The sequence below is a fragment of the Euprymna scolopes genome, chromosome 24 (genome assembly GCF_053919585.1).
Source record: "Euprymna scolopes isolate OS-2025 chromosome 24, ASM5391958v1, whole genome shotgun sequence".
Classification (NCBI taxonomy): domain Eukaryota; kingdom Metazoa; phylum Mollusca; class Cephalopoda; order Sepiida; family Sepiolidae; genus Euprymna; species Euprymna scolopes.
This window is the reverse complement of record NC_136505.1, coordinates 55,570,139-55,590,671: the sequence shown is the minus strand read 5'-3', so window position 1 is coordinate 55,590,671 and position 20,533 is coordinate 55,570,139. Positions and strand designations below refer to the sequence as shown.

Below are 20,533 nucleotides of genomic sequence, written 5' to 3'. Positions count from 1 at the left end.
AAATAGAAAAAGTTTATATTATTCTTTTCATATGATGAAATTGAGGCTTTTATTTTTCTGGAAAAAAAAGTTGCTTAAGAATAATGGATTTTAATAGGTTAAAAAAAAAAAAAGTTTTTTTTTTGGACCATGTCTAATTTATTACTATAAACAAATAATGAAAAAGTCAAAATAAAAAAAACTAAAATAATTGAAAAAAAAAAAGGCAAGATAAGTTAACAAAAAGAAAAACAAAAAAACTTTTTAAACAACAAAGCTCAAATATTTGTTTACATAAAGCAATTCAAAGAATTTTTTAAATAAAGAGACATTTTTTTTAAATAAAGCCGTTCAGACAGGTTAATTTACTTTGTAAAAGTCTGCAATTTGACTTATAATATTGTTGAAAGCATCGGTTTCCATGTGACCATACATAAATTTGTCCAAATATGACGGCAAAGTTGACGATGACATGTCATACATTGATTTAAATCTACTTTTGCATACCGTTCAACTATGTGTTGGTATGCACTTTATAGGATCCACATAATTCTGTGAATGATTCACAACTCTATGTGCATACCACGGGGTGACGGGTATATTTCCTATCTCCAACAAAAATCGCCTTTCTTCCGTTTTACTTTTATCATTTGTCGTTGACAAATGTGACACACCGGACCTTCCGCTTGTAAAATATTTCTTTCCCTTAAAAACACTTTCGCCTCCTCATAACTTATCCAAAATTGGATCATATTTTCTTTATTCATCATTCAATGGGTTAATAATGGTAGAAGCACCGGTGTCAAATGTCATGCGACCTAACTTTTCAAAATGAGGCTCATCTGCTAGACCCACTTCTTTTATTTGCACTGAAAAAGTTAAGTGCTTTTTATTTTGTCAAATAAATAATTTTAAGCAAATGTTTTCAAGAAAAGGCTCAAAGGAACAAGTTTTTTTTTGTTTTTTTTTTAAACAACATTGCTTATTTAAAAATGTGATCATTTTGTTTAAGAATGAAAATTGGAAAAATACTTTTTTTTTTAGTCCCACTTAATTTTTAGAGGTAAGCAGGTTATGATTAGGGTTTTTTTTTTATTTTTATGTATATTTTTCAAATATTCTTTGGTAAAAAAAGTTAAAAACAAAAAGTAGGTGGGTTAGCCCCCTCCCCCCATCTCCCCCAAGATTTAGCGAAGAAGGTCCCAGTCCGGGTTGTTATCCATCCTCGACACTTCACATTCACCCATCTCCAGCCATAGCCATTGCGTTTGTGTGCTTGCGCATACCAAGATGGCTACCAGCGACAACATAAGAAATGACATTGCTTAATATTCGGAAAACTATTTATTTGCAGGAAATTTAAATGCGATATTCGTTTTCAGCATACCCTAAAACCTATAGAAGTAATCATTTTAAATGTTAAGATGGAAACAAGGTAAAAAAAATTACCATTTTATTTCCTTGTTTACACAGTTGAATTTCTAGTAAAACAACAGAATGTAAATGACAAAAATTACCATCAACTGGTGAATATATAGTTGTTGCTCATCAGGATTCCTGGTATTCTGGTAATGTGAAAGTTACATTGAGGATTAATGTAGAGTACGATTTATGGTTGCATCTCAGAAAATAGGGGTATATTTTGGGTCAGATAGAGAGAATTTACAAAATTGAAAATTGGACTGGTCCCAAAATGCATAAGTTCTGGTCGACTATGGGAATTTTTAACTTTTACAGAAATCTGTTGAGGACAGGATGGTCTGTTGTGTGATAGAGGACCCCGTCCCCATGTGTGTAATGGCGTATGTATTTAATGGTAGAGGAATTGAAAAGGCAAAAGGTTGCATAATGAGGACGAAAACATACCGTTATATATCAGCGAAAGAAATGCAATTTATTTACATTTTCTTCTTAAAACGTGACTAGCTAAAGTTCAGAATAAAATAACGCTTTTCTTTTAACGGTTAATTTAAAAAAAAAAATCTTTTGAACGCTGTTTACTCAATTTCTTTCACTACAGTTTGAATTTTGGAGACGGAAATGTTTTTGTTGAGATAAGTGATTTCAATTTTAATCATACTTTTTATTTTAGATTCAAATATTAATAACTCCATTTTATTTCAGTATTTAATTTGTGTATTTCTGTTTTATTAAATGCTAGCTTTTTTTCTCGTCCATAAATGTTTATTTATCTACCTAGTTGATTGCATAAATAGATTACGAATTGTACTCATTTTTAGTTCGTGAGAGGGGAATCTATTACCATACTTTCCCTTAAACATGTCTGTTGGACTTTTATTAAGTAGAATACTTGATAATTTTTTTTTTTTTTTTTTTAAATGGAGAGTAGAATACGCGTTGTGGATGCGTTATCGGCAGCTCCCGTTACTCTCGCTTCTTCTTATTTGTCCCTCAGTCCTCATTTTTTAATGAGTGATTTTTCTGACAAAGGGAGAAGAAAAAGCTGTTTTCTAGGTTGTCAGTATTTTACGCGAACAGTTGGCAGAGTTGGTGGAAATTTTCTGTTTCTATGTCTATCCTTGTAGCCATGTCACTAGTAAGGGTGCTGGAAGTAAACGTTTTGTCTGGGCTGACGTTATCCGCCTGACAGTCAGGGACCCGAACCTTGGATTAACCACTAAGGCGGCTGTCCTATCAGCAGGTGCAAAGTACTGGGGCTGCTGTATTGCCATTTGGTGAATGGATTCTGGACCATGCAGTAGCTTCTGGTGGGGCCTCTCGATGCCATACTAGTGGGTAATTGTTACGGCTTTACCTTATCATTATCGTTTCTTTTTCTCTCTTAGTTTCCCCTCTCAGTCCTGCTCTAAGTAAATCTGACGACCTAGTCCACAAATTCCAAAATTTCAAGAAAAAATACACGATTAAACCCGGTTCTCCAACTTCCAACCTAGACCCCTACTACCATGCCTCTTTCTCCAACATCAGGGGTCTACGTTCTAACCTTCCAGAGGTTGAAACCCAATTACAGGAGACTAAACCAGACCTTTTATTTTTAAGTGAAACTGGCATTGGACAGGCTATTTCCCTAGAAGAGTTCGCAATTAAAGGATACTCTAACTTAACTTCTAAATCTGACCCCCAAGATCGCCATGGGCATGGAATATGTGCCTATATTAAAGATAGCTTTCCATGTGGTAGGGACATCTCCAGGGAAGATCCTAACTTACCCTATATGTGCTTCCGGGTTGCTTTAGCTCACACTACTGCATTTATATTTACTCTCTATCGCCCCCACAACAGCGGAGTTACTATCTTTAAAAGCATATCTGAGAAAATTGACCAAGTTCTATCTGCTTATCCTTCAGCTAACATTCACGTATGTGGAGACTTCAATGTTCACAACGTCGAATGGTTGACCCACTCAAACAAGACCGATGATGAGGGGAGGTTCTGTCATGATTTCTCCATTGCCTATGACCTCACTCAGATTGTTCAGGAACCCACCCGTGTGCCCGACAATGACGGCCAGTATGCGAGCCTACTAGACCTTTTTCTCACAACTTGCCCTGAACTATGTTCAGTTTCTGTTCTGTCGCCTCTTGGATCTTCCGACCACTCTGTTGTATCAATTAAGATAAAAATGAAATGTAAGAAGTCCCCAGATGTACCTCTCCATTTTTTTGTTTTTGCTATATATATATCTTTAAAAAAATTGATTTTTTTGTTCGAGAAAAGGTTGTTTTTTTTCAAGGAAAAACCTGAAAACTAGAAAAATTGAAACAAAACTGGGTGGGATAGTTTTTTTTTTTTTTCATATTAAAACAGATATTGTTGTTGTTTCCTCAAACTGTTGTTTTATTAATAGTGTGTGTGTGTAGATCGTATTCCACATTCGCGCTGGAGGTCTTTCTGTGTTTTGCTCGCTCAAACGCCCACAAGTAGATTATTTTAATTGTGATGGCAATTGTCAGCCTAGACTTGGCAAAAAAGGTACCAGTCTGGATGATGTAAAGGTTTGGCAATTGGTAGCCTGACACCTCCAGGCATAGCCATCGCTTACCTTTCCTCTTATAATAAGATTGCACCTGTGTCCACATGATGCACAAGTTTTCGTCCCTGCCAGTAATTTTTCTTTCTTGATAAAAAGGAATTCGGCTGGTGTTTTCAGCTACTCATTTAAGGCTGTAAAATACGATTTTTTTTTTTCTGACATGAAAGTACGAAATGGTGTGCTTTTTTTTTTTTAATTAATTTTTTCCTTCCTCTTCGAAATTGTCGTCTGCTGCTTTGAATTTTCAACTTGCACGTCGCGTTGAAAACCATCGCGCTACACTGTCATTGGCTTAGCTTTATGCTACGTCAGACGGCTTAATTTCCTCGGCGACGCTCGGCTTACTCCGGCTGTTGATGTCGTGTTCCGAGGAAAGCCGGGTGTGCGCTGAGTTACGTCTGGATCGCTCTCTGCTTGAGTACCAAAATATCCATTAAAAAAAAAAAAAAATGCCGAACAAGCCAAAATAAAAAAGCCATAATAAATAAGAAAAACTAGACGCTCCCTGTCGAACATCGGAGCCGATGCGTATTTCGCTAGAGAGGTAGCATTCAGGTACACCTACCCGAATCTGATAATCAAACCCATCGCAAATTTACCGTTTGCATGGTATTAACCCCTGAACCAGGGACTATTTTTCTGCCATTTTACAGCTCTCGTTTACGCTACGCACGGTAACATAAACGACGGTCGTTAAATGCGTGCAGTCACGCACGCGCGCGCAAATAAACCTTTATTCATTTCAATTTCCCCATGCATTTTTCACAAAAATGTGTTCTTCCAGCAATGGCACAATTTCAAATACGCCCACACACTTTTCTCACAACAACAAAAGTAAAATGAACATATTTCTGGTAGACGTAGTTGGCGACAGTATCACGTGACACAAGCGACCAATTAATTCAGAAAATTGTCTTTTTAACACTTTTCCAAAAACCAAAACATCAGCAGTAGCAATCTTTTTTTTGGAGCCGGCCCAAAATGTATAAAAATGCATCAAAGTCTTCATGGGTTAGTGAATTCAATTTCGTTCATTCAGTCGCTTCGACGACACTGTCAACACCATGATGACACACGCCACGCGGGCACTCAAAAATCACTTATGCACACACGCATCCACTCTGCATATTTTCTAATTAATAACACCAAATTACTTTCCTTACAAATTACTTTCTTTATGGGACTTTTGAGTAAGGCGAACTTCGCCAGATAAAACACAAACTTTAAAATAATCTCATTTTCACACGGGACTTTAACCCAAACCCCTTATTTTCACAAAGGACTTTCATCTAACATTTTAATCATAATGACTTCGAAAGAACTTTCACCGATCGGATCTTTTGTTTATTCACCTTGTTGTTTTTGTTAAAAAAATAAATGCGGTGCATTTTAAACCAAAAGGTGTTTTGTTTCATTCTTTTTTTTTATTTTTTTGTTAGGGGCAAAGAGATTTAATTTTACTTAAACTTCTGCACCCCTACAAATGTACCACCGCGTAGCAAACTGCCTTTTCACATGGCATAGAAATAAAACAAGAAGAAAAGAAAAAGACTTTTTTTTTTCAGAACATAGAATTTTCCAATTTTTTTTCTTTTTTTCATTGGCAGACAATATAAAATTTAGAAAAAGTTGTCTAAAACAATTAAAAAAAAACCCCAAAAAACAGTATAACACTTTTTTGAGGGGGATTTTTTTTTATCTTACATAGTTTTTAATGCATTTTAATTCATCTAAAACAAAGTATTAACCAGTTGTTTACAAAAACATAAGCACAAAACATTTTTTATGTTTCTCGTTCTTTTTCCAGGGGGGGAGGGGATCAATTATAGAATTTGTGTGGCTTAACCGCTGCTTCTGCAGTTTAATTAACCGTTTTTCCATAAGTAAGGCGCCGACATTTACTGATTAGAATATCATTTAACATTTTTAGATTTTACCGTTTTTTGTTTACATTGGGGGAGAAAGCGCTTCCTCTCCCAATGTAAATTGAATCCCCCCCCAAAAAAAAGAACAAAAAACAATGTTTGATGCTTATGTTTTTGTAAACCGCTTGCGAAAACTTTAAAATGCGTTAAAAACTACATAAAACAAAAAAAAAAACAAAAACAAAAAAATCCCCCCCAAAAGTACTATAATGTATTTTTTTTTAATTTTGTTTTAGACAACTTTCTCTTCTAATTTTAAATTGTCTGCCAATGCAAAAAAAAAAAATAAAAAAATTGAAAATTCTGTTCTGATTAAAAAAAGTCTTTTTGACATTACCCCCCCCCCACTGGGAGTGCTTTTCTTTTTCATATTTTAAATGTTCCGCAAAAAATTTGTACGCCATGTGAGAAGGCAGTTTGCTATGCGAAGGCACATCTAACAGCCGTCGTAAGCTGTAAAATCGCGGAAAATAGTCCCTGAGTTCAGGGTTTAATACCATGCAAACAGTAAATTTGCGACGGATTTGATTATCAGATCCGTTGTCAGCGACCTCGATTACCCCTACTAAACAATTGAGAGAGAAGTCATTATTTTTACAAGGAAAGAATTTTTGTGTGCGTGTTCTTTTGGATGGATATTTTTTTTTGCCGGAGTTTATGTAATTATTAACAGGAAAATTGGTGAAAGTCAAAATGAAATTTGCGCTATTTTTAAATATCATTTTCAAGTTTAAATTTTTACGATACCTGCATTTTTTGGGGTTTTTTTTTTCCAAGTTCGCTTGAACTTTACTTTTTTTTTGACCTGATTTAATAAACAAAATGAAAGGAAAACAAAACAAAATTTTGGTGCTTATGCACTTATGTTACCGTTATTTTTTTATTGGTTTAAGTGCCTCCCCCAATGTTGAATTGTTTTTTAAAGGAAAATTGGTGAAAGTCAAAATTAGCATTTGTGGCGATAACAAAAATAAACAAAAAGCTTTAGTGTGTACGTACCTCTCATGGAATGTCATAGATAGAAAGACAGCGAAATGTTATTTGGTGCTAGTGCACTTATTGATCCGTGCTATTTTTAAATAGTACTTTCAAGTTTAATTAAATAAAGTTTTAGGATACCCGTGTTTATTAAATTGTTAGGTGAAAGTACAGAATAGGTACACAACACCCTCCTATCCCCATGTTAAAAATGGCTTTCTAAATGTTATTTCAGCACGGCTTTCATTTTGTTTGATTGTTAAATCCACCCACCAAAGTAAAGTTGAAGGGAACTTGAAAGTTTTATTTTTTATTTGGCACTTGAGGAATGTGGACCCTGCGCAAACGTTTGCTTTCCAAGAACTGCTCTCTTAGCAGACTTGCGCAGAAGGTTTTCAGTGGTCTATTTAGCCGTCGAAATTCCGTTAAGTACAAATTGGAATCAACAGCTAACTTATATCGGACTTATATCCAAACTAAATTTATTTAACTTTTTTGTGCGCTATTTTATTTCATTTCACAACTACATTTCTTTCATTAAAAAAAAAAAATTTTTTTTAATCGAGCATGTTTTGTTTTGATTTTTTTTTTTCTTTGAGTAAATTTCATTTATACTTTTATTTTGTCTTTGCTTTTATTTTATTTGTTCATTTTAAATTTGTTTTTTTACTTAGTACGTGTAACAATTTGGAGTTTAAAATCAATTTGGCTTCTTCTTTTTTTTTTTTGGCCAGAAAAAGTTTTTCCCAGCCAAATAGAGAAGTGAAAACTTTCTGCGCATGAGCAGACATAACCGCCTTATTTAGAAAAAAAAAAAAGAAAAAAAAAGAAAAAAAAAAAAGAAAAGAAAAAAAGAAAAGAAAAAAAGAAAAGAAAAAAAGAAAAGAAAAAAAGAAAAGAAAAAAAGAAAAGAAAAAAAGAAAAGAAAAAAAGAAAAAAACAGAAAAGAAAAAAAAGAAAAAAAGAAAAGAAAAAAAGAAAAGAAAAAAAGGAAAAAAAGAAAAAAGGAAAAAAAGAAAAAAAAAGAAAAAAGAAAAGAGAAAAGAAAAGAGAAAAGAAAAGAAAAAAGAAAAGAGAAAAGAAAAAAGAAAAGAAAAAAGAAAAGAAAAAAGAAAAGAAAAGAGAAAAGAAAATAAAAAAGAAAAAAAAAGAAAAAAAAGAAAAAAGAAAAAAAAGAAAAAAAAAAGAAAAAAAAAAAAAAAAAAAGAGAAAAAAGTTGTATTATTTTACTTTAAGGCCTGTCTCACGTTCGTATATAACAATGTTTTTCGTAGATTTTGGTGTGCTAAAAATGAATCTAAACTGTTTCTGTCGCAAAAAAATAGTTTTCATGATATGAAGAAATTAATTCTTCGAAAAGTGGGTGATCACTTTTGCATGTAAATTTAACTTAAAATGAACGCCCACTTTCTGGCTACCTGAGAGAGGGGGTATTTTTTGTGTATTTATTGGCTAAAAAGTTTTTTGTTTGATTGCTTTTGCATAGTATTAACCCCTGAACTCGAACTATTTTCCATTTCACAGCCTAGCCTTTGTTTATGCTACGCGCGAGCATAAACGAAGATTGTTAAAATATGCACTCGTGTTCCAAACTGCCTTGTCACGGCGCACACTTGCGCATACAAAATGGCCATCCATGATAACATATAGAATTACATGGTTTAATATTTGGAAAACGACTTGTTTTTTTTGTCTAATTTTAAATTTTCACCAATACTACAGTTTGGTACGCGAGTGCATATTTAACAGCCTTCGTTTATGCTCGTGCATAGCATAAACAAAGGCTAGACTGTGAAATGGAAAATAGTCCCAGAATTCATGGGTTTAATGCGCTAGCGCATACAAAAATGGCCAACTGTGATAACATATGGAATTACATGGCTTAATATTTGGAAAACTACTTGTTTTTCGTCTAATTTTAAATTTTCGCCAATATTACACTGTGACAAGGCAGTTTGGTACGCGAGTGCACATTTAACAGCCTTTTTTATGCTCGCGCGTAGCGTAAACGAAGGCTGAGCTGTGAAATAGAAAATAATCCCAGTGTTAAGGGGTTAATACCATACAAACGGTAAATTTGCGACGGAAACGGTTACCATATTCTTTTAAAGCACACCGAAAACTACAAAAAACTTTTTCTATATGAATATGAGACGCGCCTTAAAGTAAAATAATACAGACTACTTTATTTTTTAATTTCCTCGTGTCTTTATTGACAGATGAAAACGGAAAAAGAAATTGATAAAACCTTTTAGCCAATAAACACTAAAAAAAAAAAAAAAACAAAATGCCCCCTCTCTCAGGCGGCCAGAAAATGGGTGCTCATTTTAAATTAAATAAAGATGGGAAAGTTTCTTCATATCATGAAAACTATTTTTTTTTGCGACGGCAACGGGTACTTCTTGGGCGTGGAGTTCCATGGCGACCAGCAGAAAAATTTAATCGGCGCTCCCTTAATGCCCTCTCCCTCACGCAGTTAAATTTTGCAAATATTTTTTCACCCCCACCCCCCAAATGGTGTTTATTCCGAAACCCGTTGTTAACATGGAGAGGTTTAGGGTGTTTATTCTGAAAGACGTTCTAAACATTTGTGGAGGTGGACCTAATGTAACAGTGGTTGGTACTAGTGTTAGGACGATTCCTAATTTTTATACGATTCCAATTCCAGGAAAATATTGATTAACGATTCCGATACCAAGTACGATTCCGATTCCTAGGGAATTTATTGTTTTGAAATATACCAGGTAGTTTTATACTTATGGTCGGTAGTTCCCAAATATGTTCCCTAACATTGGAAGAGATATTTTATGTCTACACCGTCGTGTTTTGGTTTAAATAAAATTATTATATAGTAAACTAAACAGAAAAATTAGCAAAATTTATTTTAGAGAAAATTTATTTTACTTAATTGGAATACAGAAAAAAAACTCCAAGAAAATAGAATTTATCCTTCAGAGAAAAAACAAATAAAATAGAATTTATATAACAGAACAAAAACAAGAAAATTAGAGAATAAATACACACGATTCATTATTTTGGTCCCCATAATTAAGAGATTTAATGAATTAAATAAAAAAAAATATAGCGGAAGAGAAAGAAAATATATACTAATTAAATATAAAAAAGATAAGTATTTGATTTAATAATTTATAAATGAACGTGCGTAATGAAAAAAAAAACAATATACCACGTGACATGGCGCCGTAGATACAAAATAACCTTTCCAGTTAACGACCATATATGAGAAATACCGTTAATCGAAAGTTTTTGTTTTATACCAAAAGGTAGGTATAGCGAAAAGTTACAATTAAAGGAATTTCAAAAACGATTTTTTGTTTAGCTATTGATAGTTGTATTTGTGACGGCAGTTCTTCAGACCTCCATAATTCACAAGGAGTAGTTAACACCTATTATTTTTTCTTACTTTTTCATTGCTTTTACACGTTTCTAACATGAAGAATAAGTTTAGCCAAACTAATTTTGAAATAGGGTATATCAAAGGAACACATATAAAAATGATACCACTATAAAAAACAAATGAAATACTAGATAAAATTGAGCAAACATAATTACCAAAATTACAGAAAAAGATAAAAAAAAAACAAACAAAAAATGGTGAAGTTTGTTGAGTGAAATGAATTATTGAAAGAAAATTAATTGAACTAATAGAAATGTTAAATAAAAAATGTCACATTTCAATATTTTTTTAATAATTAAATTCTCAGGGTTGTCGAAATTAAAAATTAAGTGATTTTTTTTTATTAGACTTCTTTCGAAGCTTGTTACCTTGAAAAATACATTTAAACCCCTGTTTTTTTTTTAATAAATTGAAAAATAGATGCAATTAAAAAAATTTAATTGATAATTGAAACTTTAAAAACATATTAAACATTGAAAAATTACTTATCTCACAAATTAACGTCCAATAAAGTAGATCCAGTCTTCATACAGGAATTTGGTTATAATAAATATATCTTTCCCAAACTTTAAAATTAAATCTTTTTTTTTTTTTTTTTTTTTTTTTGAGAGAGAGAGAGTGCTTTAAAATTGCCGGGGAGTGCCGCCTAAAATTTTAAAGAAGTAAATTTTAGGAGTTTAGTGCCTTTCAAAGACGGTTATCATAATTTATTATCATCATTTAATTTCCTTTTTTTTCCTCCCCCCCCCACACCTTTCCATGTGGTTCAGTAGTTAACCAGTGCTCCTGTTACTGTCAGTCAGCTATCTTTACCTAAGTTTTAATTTCTAGTTAAAAGAATTTTTCATGAATGGAATCAGCATTTTTAAAAAATATTTTTTTAGTTGTATATATTGTATTTACTCTTTGAAGTTAAGGAGGGTTTAAAAAAAATGGTGACACCTAGATGGTGACGTAGGCAAAAAAAAAAAAAAAAAATAAGACACTGCGATTTCGACCCTCACTAATAAAACTGCTCTGAGTGACTAGTTGGTAATTTTTTGTTCCTTTTCTTTTTTATTTTGCTCCTCCAATTTATTTGGATGCTTCATAGTTAAATGTTTTAACATGTTGGTTGTGGTCATGTTAGATGGTTTTATTCCTCGCGATATTTTAATTTGACAGACTTTGCAAATGGCTTTCAACTCATCATCTTCAAAAAGATTTTTTTTTGGACTTTGGGCCATATTAGAAAATTCAGTTTATCTGTAAACAAATAATTTACTATTAAATTTTGTTTTAAAGCTAGTCACTTATTTGGATAATTAATTGAAAATAATCCGCTAAAAAAGACAAAAAGAAAAAAATATAAAGGGATGGGGCGGTAAATTGTACCAACCGGTAGTTAACAAAAAAAACTTATAGAATTTAATTTTTGAAACCAATGTATAAAAGTTTACATAATGAAATGCAAATATGCATTTTCGGGTTTGTATTACTGTACACATAGATTCGAAAAAGTTGTCAAAAAACAAATATATAACAAACAAATATTATCAAAGGCAAGATAAGTTACTTTTCTACCAAACTGGGTAATTTATTTTGTTTTTATTCAATGTAACATGTTTATTCAGCTCGAAAAACATGCAGTGTTTACCGATGTATTGCAAAATTCAAAATGGCGCCCGACACTCTCTTTAACATGGTAAGTTCGGGAAAAGGTGTTATAAATAATAAACTAGACAAAATACTATTAAAAAAACACCGAATATATGTCAAAATATGTCATGGTAACATATATTTAGCGAGTTTCTAGCAGTATTTTGCATAGTTTATTATTTATAACATCTTTTCCTGAACTTACCGTGTTAAAGAGAGTGTCGGGCGCCATTTTGAATTTTCCAATACATCGGTAAACACTGTATGCTTTTCGAGCTGAATAAACATGTTACATTGAATAAAAACCCGAAAAATATATCCAGTTAGGTAGAAAAATAACTTATCTTGCCTTTGATAACATTTATTTGTTATATATTTGTTTTTTGACAACTTTTTCGAATCTATGTGTACAGTAATACAAACCCGCATTTTCTTTTGAATATTTTTTTTGGTTGACTGTGTTCAATTCACACATAGTTGATGCGGTTCAATATTGCTAAACTATAAGTCCTTAGTAAAATGCTATTCATAAATACTTTTTAAAATGAAATTATTTAATTAATCGTAAATATTTAGACATAAAAATTAATTGATTACAAAACCTTTTAAAAATATATATATTAATTTCTTTTTCGTTCGGCAGAAAACTGCGCAAAACACTTTTAATTTTCAATTTAAAATTCTAGAAAAAAGATTATATTATTCTGCTTTTAATATAATCAAATTCAGGGTTTTATCTTTCTGGAGAAAAAAAAAATAATGGATTTTATTTCAATGAAATTAAAAAAAAAAACTTGACTGAATTGAATTAATTACCCTTAAATTAACGAAGGGGTTATTCAATAAATTTAGGTTTGGAAGAAATAGGTATGGGGTCGATTTTTTTGAAACTTGACTACTGTCAAAACTTTGCGAAATAATACAACGTGATCAATTTCATTTTAGAGATATTTCTTTCAAAAGCCTTCTTTTAAAAAAAGAAAAAAAAAAGTATATTGTTCTATTAAACCTTTTACTGTTTAAATAATTTGACTTTGCTCGTTTTATTTTTAGAAAATATAAGTTAAAAAAGCATTTTCATTCACTATTAGAAGATTTGTCAGTAAAAAAAAACAATCCCCAAAAAGATAAGCGTTTTTTTAATTTTTACTCGCAATGTAGAGCCCTGCATACTTCTTTTCAAGTTAACTCTTTTGTAGTTTTGATTACAATAGATCTGAATGAATGAACCTTGTAAGGGAGGGGCACTAAGCATTGCCCTGTTAATAATGAATTTCTTTGGTTTCTTTTTATTTCTCTCTTGCGGTTAGAAATATCAGGAATTTTTTTTCTTTTTTTCAACATCAAACTAAAAGAATCGTAATGAAGGAATCGGAAAATTAAGGTATTTTTTAACGATGCGATTCCGATACCTCCCAAAATACACGATTCTTACGATTAACGATTCCGATTAATCGTCCCACCACTAGTTGGTACTTCGTGTGAAATATTTTTACATTAAATTTTTTCTTCAATTTTGTTTGTTAATAAATATTGTAATAAAAAAAAAAAAAATTGTTAACCTGTACGGATAGGGTCCCCGACTTGTTCTGAGCTCGGGGGAAAAGCCATCTGATGTAAGCGGTGTCAAGGCAAAAAATTACCCTAACCCTAAAACTCCTTCAGCATGGATTTGACAAGCATGAGCAAATTTTGGAGTTGTTACAATGAGGCGAAAATTTTCTTACGAGAAAATAACATCTTATAAAAAGAAGGAACAAAAATTATTGTTGGAGGTGCCCTTTACAAAATTAAGGGGCCTCGAAATAATTGTGGAGATAGATAAAAGTGTCGTAATGAAAAGAAAACACAACCGAGGGCGCATGATACGACAGAAGTTTATTTTAATTCTAATTATTTTAACTGTTTATTTATTTATTTTTTTTTAATTCTAATTATTTGAACTGTGTATTTTTTTAATTCTAATTATTTGAACTGTTTATTTTTTTTAGTTCTAATTATTTGAACTGTTTATTTTTTTTAGTTCTAATTATTTGAACTGTTTATTTTTTTTAGTTCTAATTATTTGAACTGTTTATTTTTTTTAATTCTAATTATTTGAACGGTTTATTTTTTTTTTTTTTAATTCTAATTATTTGAACGGTTTTATTTATTTTTTTAATTCTAATTATTTGAACGGTTTTATTTATTTTTTTAATTCTAATTATTTGAACGGTTTTATTTATTTTTTTAATTCTAATTATTTGAACGGTTTTATTTATTTTTTTAATTCTAATTATTTGAACGGTTTTATTTATTTTTTTAATTCTAATTATTTGAACGGTTTTATTTATTTTTTTAATTCTAATTATTTGAACGGTTTTATTTATTTTTTTAATTCTAATTATTTGAACGGTTTTATTTATTTTTTTAATTCTAATTATTTGAACGGTTTTATTATTATTTTTTTTTTAATTTTAATTATTTGAACCGTTTTATTATTATTATTTTTTTAATTTTAATTATTTGAACTGTTGAATTAAAAAAAATTCGGTATACCAAAAATTCTAATTATTTGTGGAATTTATAAGGGGGTTAAAAATACTAATTATTTGAACTTTTTATTATTTTATTTTTTAATTCTAATTATGAACTGTCAAAATAAAAAATTATAATTATTTGAACTGTTTATTTTTTCCTAAGTTAACAACTCGGCACTTTATTGAAGGGGTAATTTTTCGCCTCGACACCGTTCACGGTAGACAATTTTCCCCCGAAATCAGAAAAGGTCGGGACGTCGGGACCCTATCCGTACAGGTTAACCAAAAAATGTTTAGTTACTTTTTTAATTTATTTTAATTTTATAATTTCGGAATAAACACCATTCTCTTGGAGGGGGGGGGGAATATTTGCAAAATTTAACTGATATTTGTTGTCAGCAAACCCATCCGCAAATACTATTAAAAAAATAGGTAAAACTATACAAACACCGTGACAGCGAATTACCCCTACCCCTAACCCTAACGCTGTCACGGTGTTTGTATAATAATACCAAAAAAACATTGTTATATACGAACGTGAGACGGGCCTTAATGTAAAATTTGCCCCCCCCCCCAAAAAAATAAATAAATAACGCAGGTTATCTTAAAACTTTAATTAAACTTGAAAATAATATTTAAAAATAGCGCGGATTTCATTCTGACTTTCACCAAATTTTTCTGTTAACAATTACATTAACTCTGGCAAAAAAAAAAAAAAAAAAAAAAAAAAAATCGGTACTCATGCAGAGAGTGATCTTGTAGAGGACTAGGATGAAAAAGGCTCGTACAATCTGTGCTGAAATAATAACGTTATTATTTAAAAAGCCATTCTTAACATGAGGGTGTTTTGTACCTATTCTGTACTTTTTAAACTTACAATTGAATCAAAAAAAAATCATAAAACTTTAATTAAACGTGGAAATACGATAAAATAAATAAATAAATAGCGCGGTCACTCTCTGCATTACCACCAAAAATCATAACAAAACAAATGTCAAGCCAAAATAAATAAAACAAACTCTTTCAAATTCTTTCCTTGTAAAAATAATGATTTCTCCCTCAATCGAACAACGTTCAACATTGGAGCCGATGTGCGTATTTCGCTAGTGGGTAGCAGTGCTACCCGGTAGCACTTCAACGTCGGCAGAGACAATTTGTTTTGATTTTTTTGTAAAAATAAATATAATTTACAAAACAAAAATGTTGTCCACGTGATTCTTAAAAAAAAAAAAAAAAAAAATCGGTACTAGTGCAGTGCACTTGTTGATCCGTGCTGAAATAACATCATTTAGAAAGCCATTCTTAACATGGGGAGGGTGTTTTGTACTCATTATTTACTTTAAAAAAAAACATTAAAACTTTAAAATACTATTTAAAAATAACGCGGATCAATAAGTGCACTAGTACTGCACTAGCACAAAAAAATCAATTACAAAAGAAAAGAAAAAAGAAAAATGTACATAAATTAGTGCATAAATCGTTTTCGGTTTCAGGAACAAGGTTTTCATGTTGTGTAGTCACCATTAAGTTATTGTAAACTTGTTACTGGATTTTAACGGCAGCCATGGAGTCTGATCTATAATAAGTACACGGTAAACTGTAAAAAAATACAGAACCATTTATTTATTTGAGAATTTAGAGATATTATAATATTATTTAAACATTGTGTAAAATATGTTTTGTAGAGAAAAACTCTTGAAATGAAAAACAAAATAAAGGGAAGATTTGAATAATTTCCGGGAAATTCTCAAGCCATGTGCTTGCTCTACAACACGCCGTTACGTACGCAGAATTGAACGTTTTAAAGCCATTAAGTTTTCGTTTGTACCGCTTTGTTTGGAAACTGCTAAAAGACTTCAACTCCTTGGCATACTAATAAGACCTAAAAGTAAAATAAGTGCGTTCTTTACACATAAAATGACTAGGAAACAAAAATATAAACTTACCCGCTCCAAAACTGTCAATTAAATTGTGGACGTGTGGAACAATTGGTTTAACGTTGAAGAGTTTCCGTGCAAGGGCAAGTAACTCTTTTGTTTTTACCAAATTTGTATAAAACCAAAACAAATAATTGGTAAATAAGGATTATTAATATTTATCATCTTAATCTTATTGATCGGGATGAAATATATATATATATTTTAATTATCAATCATATCTATATACTATTAAAACTCTGTTTTGTTTGTTTGTTTGTTTGAATGTTTGCTTTATTATTTTTTTGTCCCGTGCACACTGGATGACGTCATAATGGGATGATGTAACTGAATCAGAGAGACTCATAGTCAATAAAATTACACTCAAAAAGTTGATGTCAACTCATCGACTGCCAAATGCAAACTGTTTACAAACAATAGTGCACACAGCCAGGCTCTGCCTCTGCGCATTCTTAAAAGAAAATTATGAAAATTAATTTCTAGGCAATAATAAGGGTAAATTTATACAAACACCGTGACAGCGAATTAACCCTAACCCTAACCCTAACCCTAACCCTAACGCTGTCACGGTGTTTGTATAATAATACCATAATAAGTTTCCGCACCCAAAATAATAATATGGATAGCTAAGTCTTTTTCGAGGGTTAAAAAGCAGAAGTGTGTGTGTTTATTATTATTATTATTATTATTATTATTATTATTATTATTATTATTATTATTATTATTATTTCATGAACTCAAAGAGAGAGAGAGAGACACACACACACACACACACACACACACACACAGAAATCAGGAGAGAGAAAAATCCGACCTCGCTGTTACAGTCTAATACACTCTCATTGAACTTACTCCCTCAAACCAGAAGGAAGATAATATCTACAAAAACCGTACATTTATCAATATTACTCTTTAATTCTTTTTTTCCCCTTCTTCCATTTCCTCAATGAACTTATCGCAGCCTCGCCGCCATCACGTCGAGACTGCCCGGGCCCTATGGGGCTTGGGCACCAAAGTTCAAGCAAATACCATATATGGGGGCAACTCCACATATAAGACCCATTGCTCTTGTAACAATCAGTTATTAGTCAATGTAGAGGAAACCTTTCATACCAATTGTCACTATCCAGCTCCCCTACTCACCGGGAGCTGGTCCCCATTTCCCCAATCTCTCCACATTAAGAAACGGCCTTGTGCCTAATTTGCTCAGTGGGGAAGCAAATAAATACATACTCAAACAGAATATTGTGGGGTTTCTTTTACTGTACACATAGATTCGAAAAAGTTGTCACAAAACAAATATATAAATAAATGTTATCAAAGACAAGATAAGTTACTTTTCTACCTAACTGGATATGTTTTTAGTGTTTATATTTAATGTAACATGTTTATTCAGCTCGAAAAACATACAGTGTTTACCGATGTATTGGAAAATTTAAAATGGCAGCCAACTCTCTCTTTAAGGCGGTAAGTTTGGGAAAATGAGTTATAAATAAAAAAAAAACAGACAAAATACTGTTAGAAACTCGCTCAATATATGTTACCGTGATATAGGCTGACATATATTCGGCAGGTTTTTAACAGTATTTTGACTGTTTTTTTTATATTTATAACTCCTTTTCCCAAACTTACCGTCTTCGAGAGAGAGTCGGCCGCTATTTTGAATTTTCCAATACGTCGGTAAACACTGCATGTTTTTCGAGCTGAATAAACATGTTACATTAAATATAAACACTAAAAACATATCCAGTTGGGTAGAAAAGTAACTTATCTTGCCTTTGATAACATTTATTGGTAAATATCCAGATCCGCTACCACAGAACACCGACCACTCTAATTTGTTTTTTATAGGTAATTGAGGTCGCTGACAACGAATCTGATAGTCAAACTTGGGGCAAATTTACCGTTTGCATGGTATTTACCCCTGAACCCACAAACTACTTTCCACCATTTTGCAGCTTCCGTTTACGCTACGCGCATGCACGCTGTAGCATAAACGACGGCTTCACCAAGCAAACTACATTGGGGAGGGGATTTTTTTTTTTCCAGGACATAGAATTTTCTAATTTTCAAAAATACATTATAGCACTTTTTTGGGTGGAAAATTTAAAATTAGCTGAAAAAGAAATAAAACAAAAAAAGGAAAGCACTCCAAGTTGGAGTAGGGGGGGGGGTTTATTTATCTGTTTTTTTTTTTTTACCTGGAACATAGAGTTTTCAAATTTTCAAAAAGTAACGCACCGACATTTACCAATTAGAACACCATTTAACATTTTCCGAAGATTTTACTGTTTACATTGGGGGCGCGAGCGGGGGGGGGGGGCGTTGTCAGCGACCTCAATTACCTATAAAAAAAACAAATTAGAGTGGTCGGTGTTCTGTAGTAGCGGATCTGGATATTTACCCATTTATTTGTTATATATTTGTTTTGTGACAACTTTTTCGAATCTATGTGTACAGTAAAACAAACCCGAATCTTGGTGCACAGCCGCAGTCCCAATTGGAAAACCCAGTTGCGTGCGCAGATGTGTAAACATCGTTTCAGCTCTGCACACATTTTCTTTTCTACACCCACACAAATTCGGTGAACTTATAAACGAAACTTCACTTTTTCATGCGAACGTCTTGGAAATCATTTTACGTAATGAAGATGTTTTTTTTTGTTTTTGTTTTTTTTTTTCATCTAATTGGATTACGAAGAAAACAAATTAAAATTTTTTTTTTTTCTGACGGTCTTCGCGGAGCTGGTTTGGATCTATAAAAAGGGCATTTTCTGCCCAAACGAATCAGTCGACCCCCAAGCAGCATTAGGTGTATCAGAATCTTGAGGGAATTTTTGACACACCTCACACAAAACTGTGAATAAAATATAAAAAACTCGTAATTTCTCTTTTTAAAGCGGGTTGTTTATTTTCTTTATGGAATATATACTTCCAAATTAAACTATCAAAGTTGTTTAAAAAATAATAGAAATATTATTTTTTATTTTTTAAAAAACAGTGTTTACAAAATGCCGACGCACCTTCATGCAGCCATTTTTTTACGTGATGAAATCAATTGAATTTTACGTGTTAAATATTTTTAAATTTTTTAACTTTAAAAATCTATCCAAATTTTTCTATTCGTTCAATTTTTACGATATTTTCAGGATCAATGTGAAATTTTATGCTCTTTCCAATAAACCAAATATAATATTTTGGACAAACTTTTTTTTTACCCTCCCCCCATTTGGAAATATCTATTAAAATTATAATAATTAATTTATGTACCAAAGTTTTATATATCCCAGATTGAAGATCAATAAATAAAATATTCTAATTTAAAACAAAAAAGGAATAGTTTTTTGGAAATTTACCTGTAAAGTCCAAAGTGTAAAACCTTTTAAAAAAAACACACGTTTAATTTTTTTTTTTAAGTGGAAGCTTATGTTATGCTCAGAATGTCAACTAAATATGGGATGCTTACAAAACTTTTTTTATTTCATTCAATGTTTTCTTTTTTTAGATATAAAAAAAATGAGTCGATAAAGAAGTATTAAATTATATCAATCAAAAACTCATGCATTTCATTAAGAGAATAAAATTTTTTTTTTTAAATCGGTCAACTGGTTTTTTTGTTTAATAATAAAAACTTATAAGTGAATATGTTCGGTTTTTAAGTACGGAAGACCAAAATACTAAATTTGGTTTACAGCACGCATTAAAAAGATATATAAATTATGTCCCTTCAAGGCGCCAGAATATAAAGGTGAATAAAATCAGGCTTGTCTCCCTTTATTTGAGCAGTTAAAAAAAATGTGAGTTCGCATTTGTTTTTAATCCTTTTTTAAAAAAGTATTTTATTTAAAAAGGACATGGAATATAAGTATAAATATGGATAAATTCTTAACAATGAACAGTTGAAGTACTCATCGAATACTAGTTTTTATAGGTAAGTGATTTTTTACTGACAATTTCTGACACTGCTAAAGCAGCATGCTGTAGACGTCAACGTCGATCTCCGTACATGTGGATGTTAAATGCGTGCATGCCTGATAATTAATTCTCCTCATGGACATGGACTTTTTTACCCTGATGGATTTTTCCCTTGGCTATCTCTCTGCTAAAGTAAGTGACAGACTTTTA

The 20,533-nt window shown here is 31.5% G+C and overlaps 1 protein-coding gene across 1 annotated transcript in view; it reads right to left on the bottom strand.

Annotated features, from left to right (window-relative positions):
• Window positions 1-16,551, bottom strand: part of LOC145246714 (piwi-like protein 1) — a 95,749-nt gene extending 79,198 nt beyond the window's left edge. Inside the window, exon 1 of the mRNA XM_080108456.1 lies at window positions 16,419-16,551. The gene's annotated coding sequence lies outside the window, so the exon portion shown is untranslated. The remainder of the gene's footprint in view (window positions 1-16,418) is intronic.
• Between the last annotated feature and the right edge of the window lie 3,982 nt (window positions 16,552-20,533).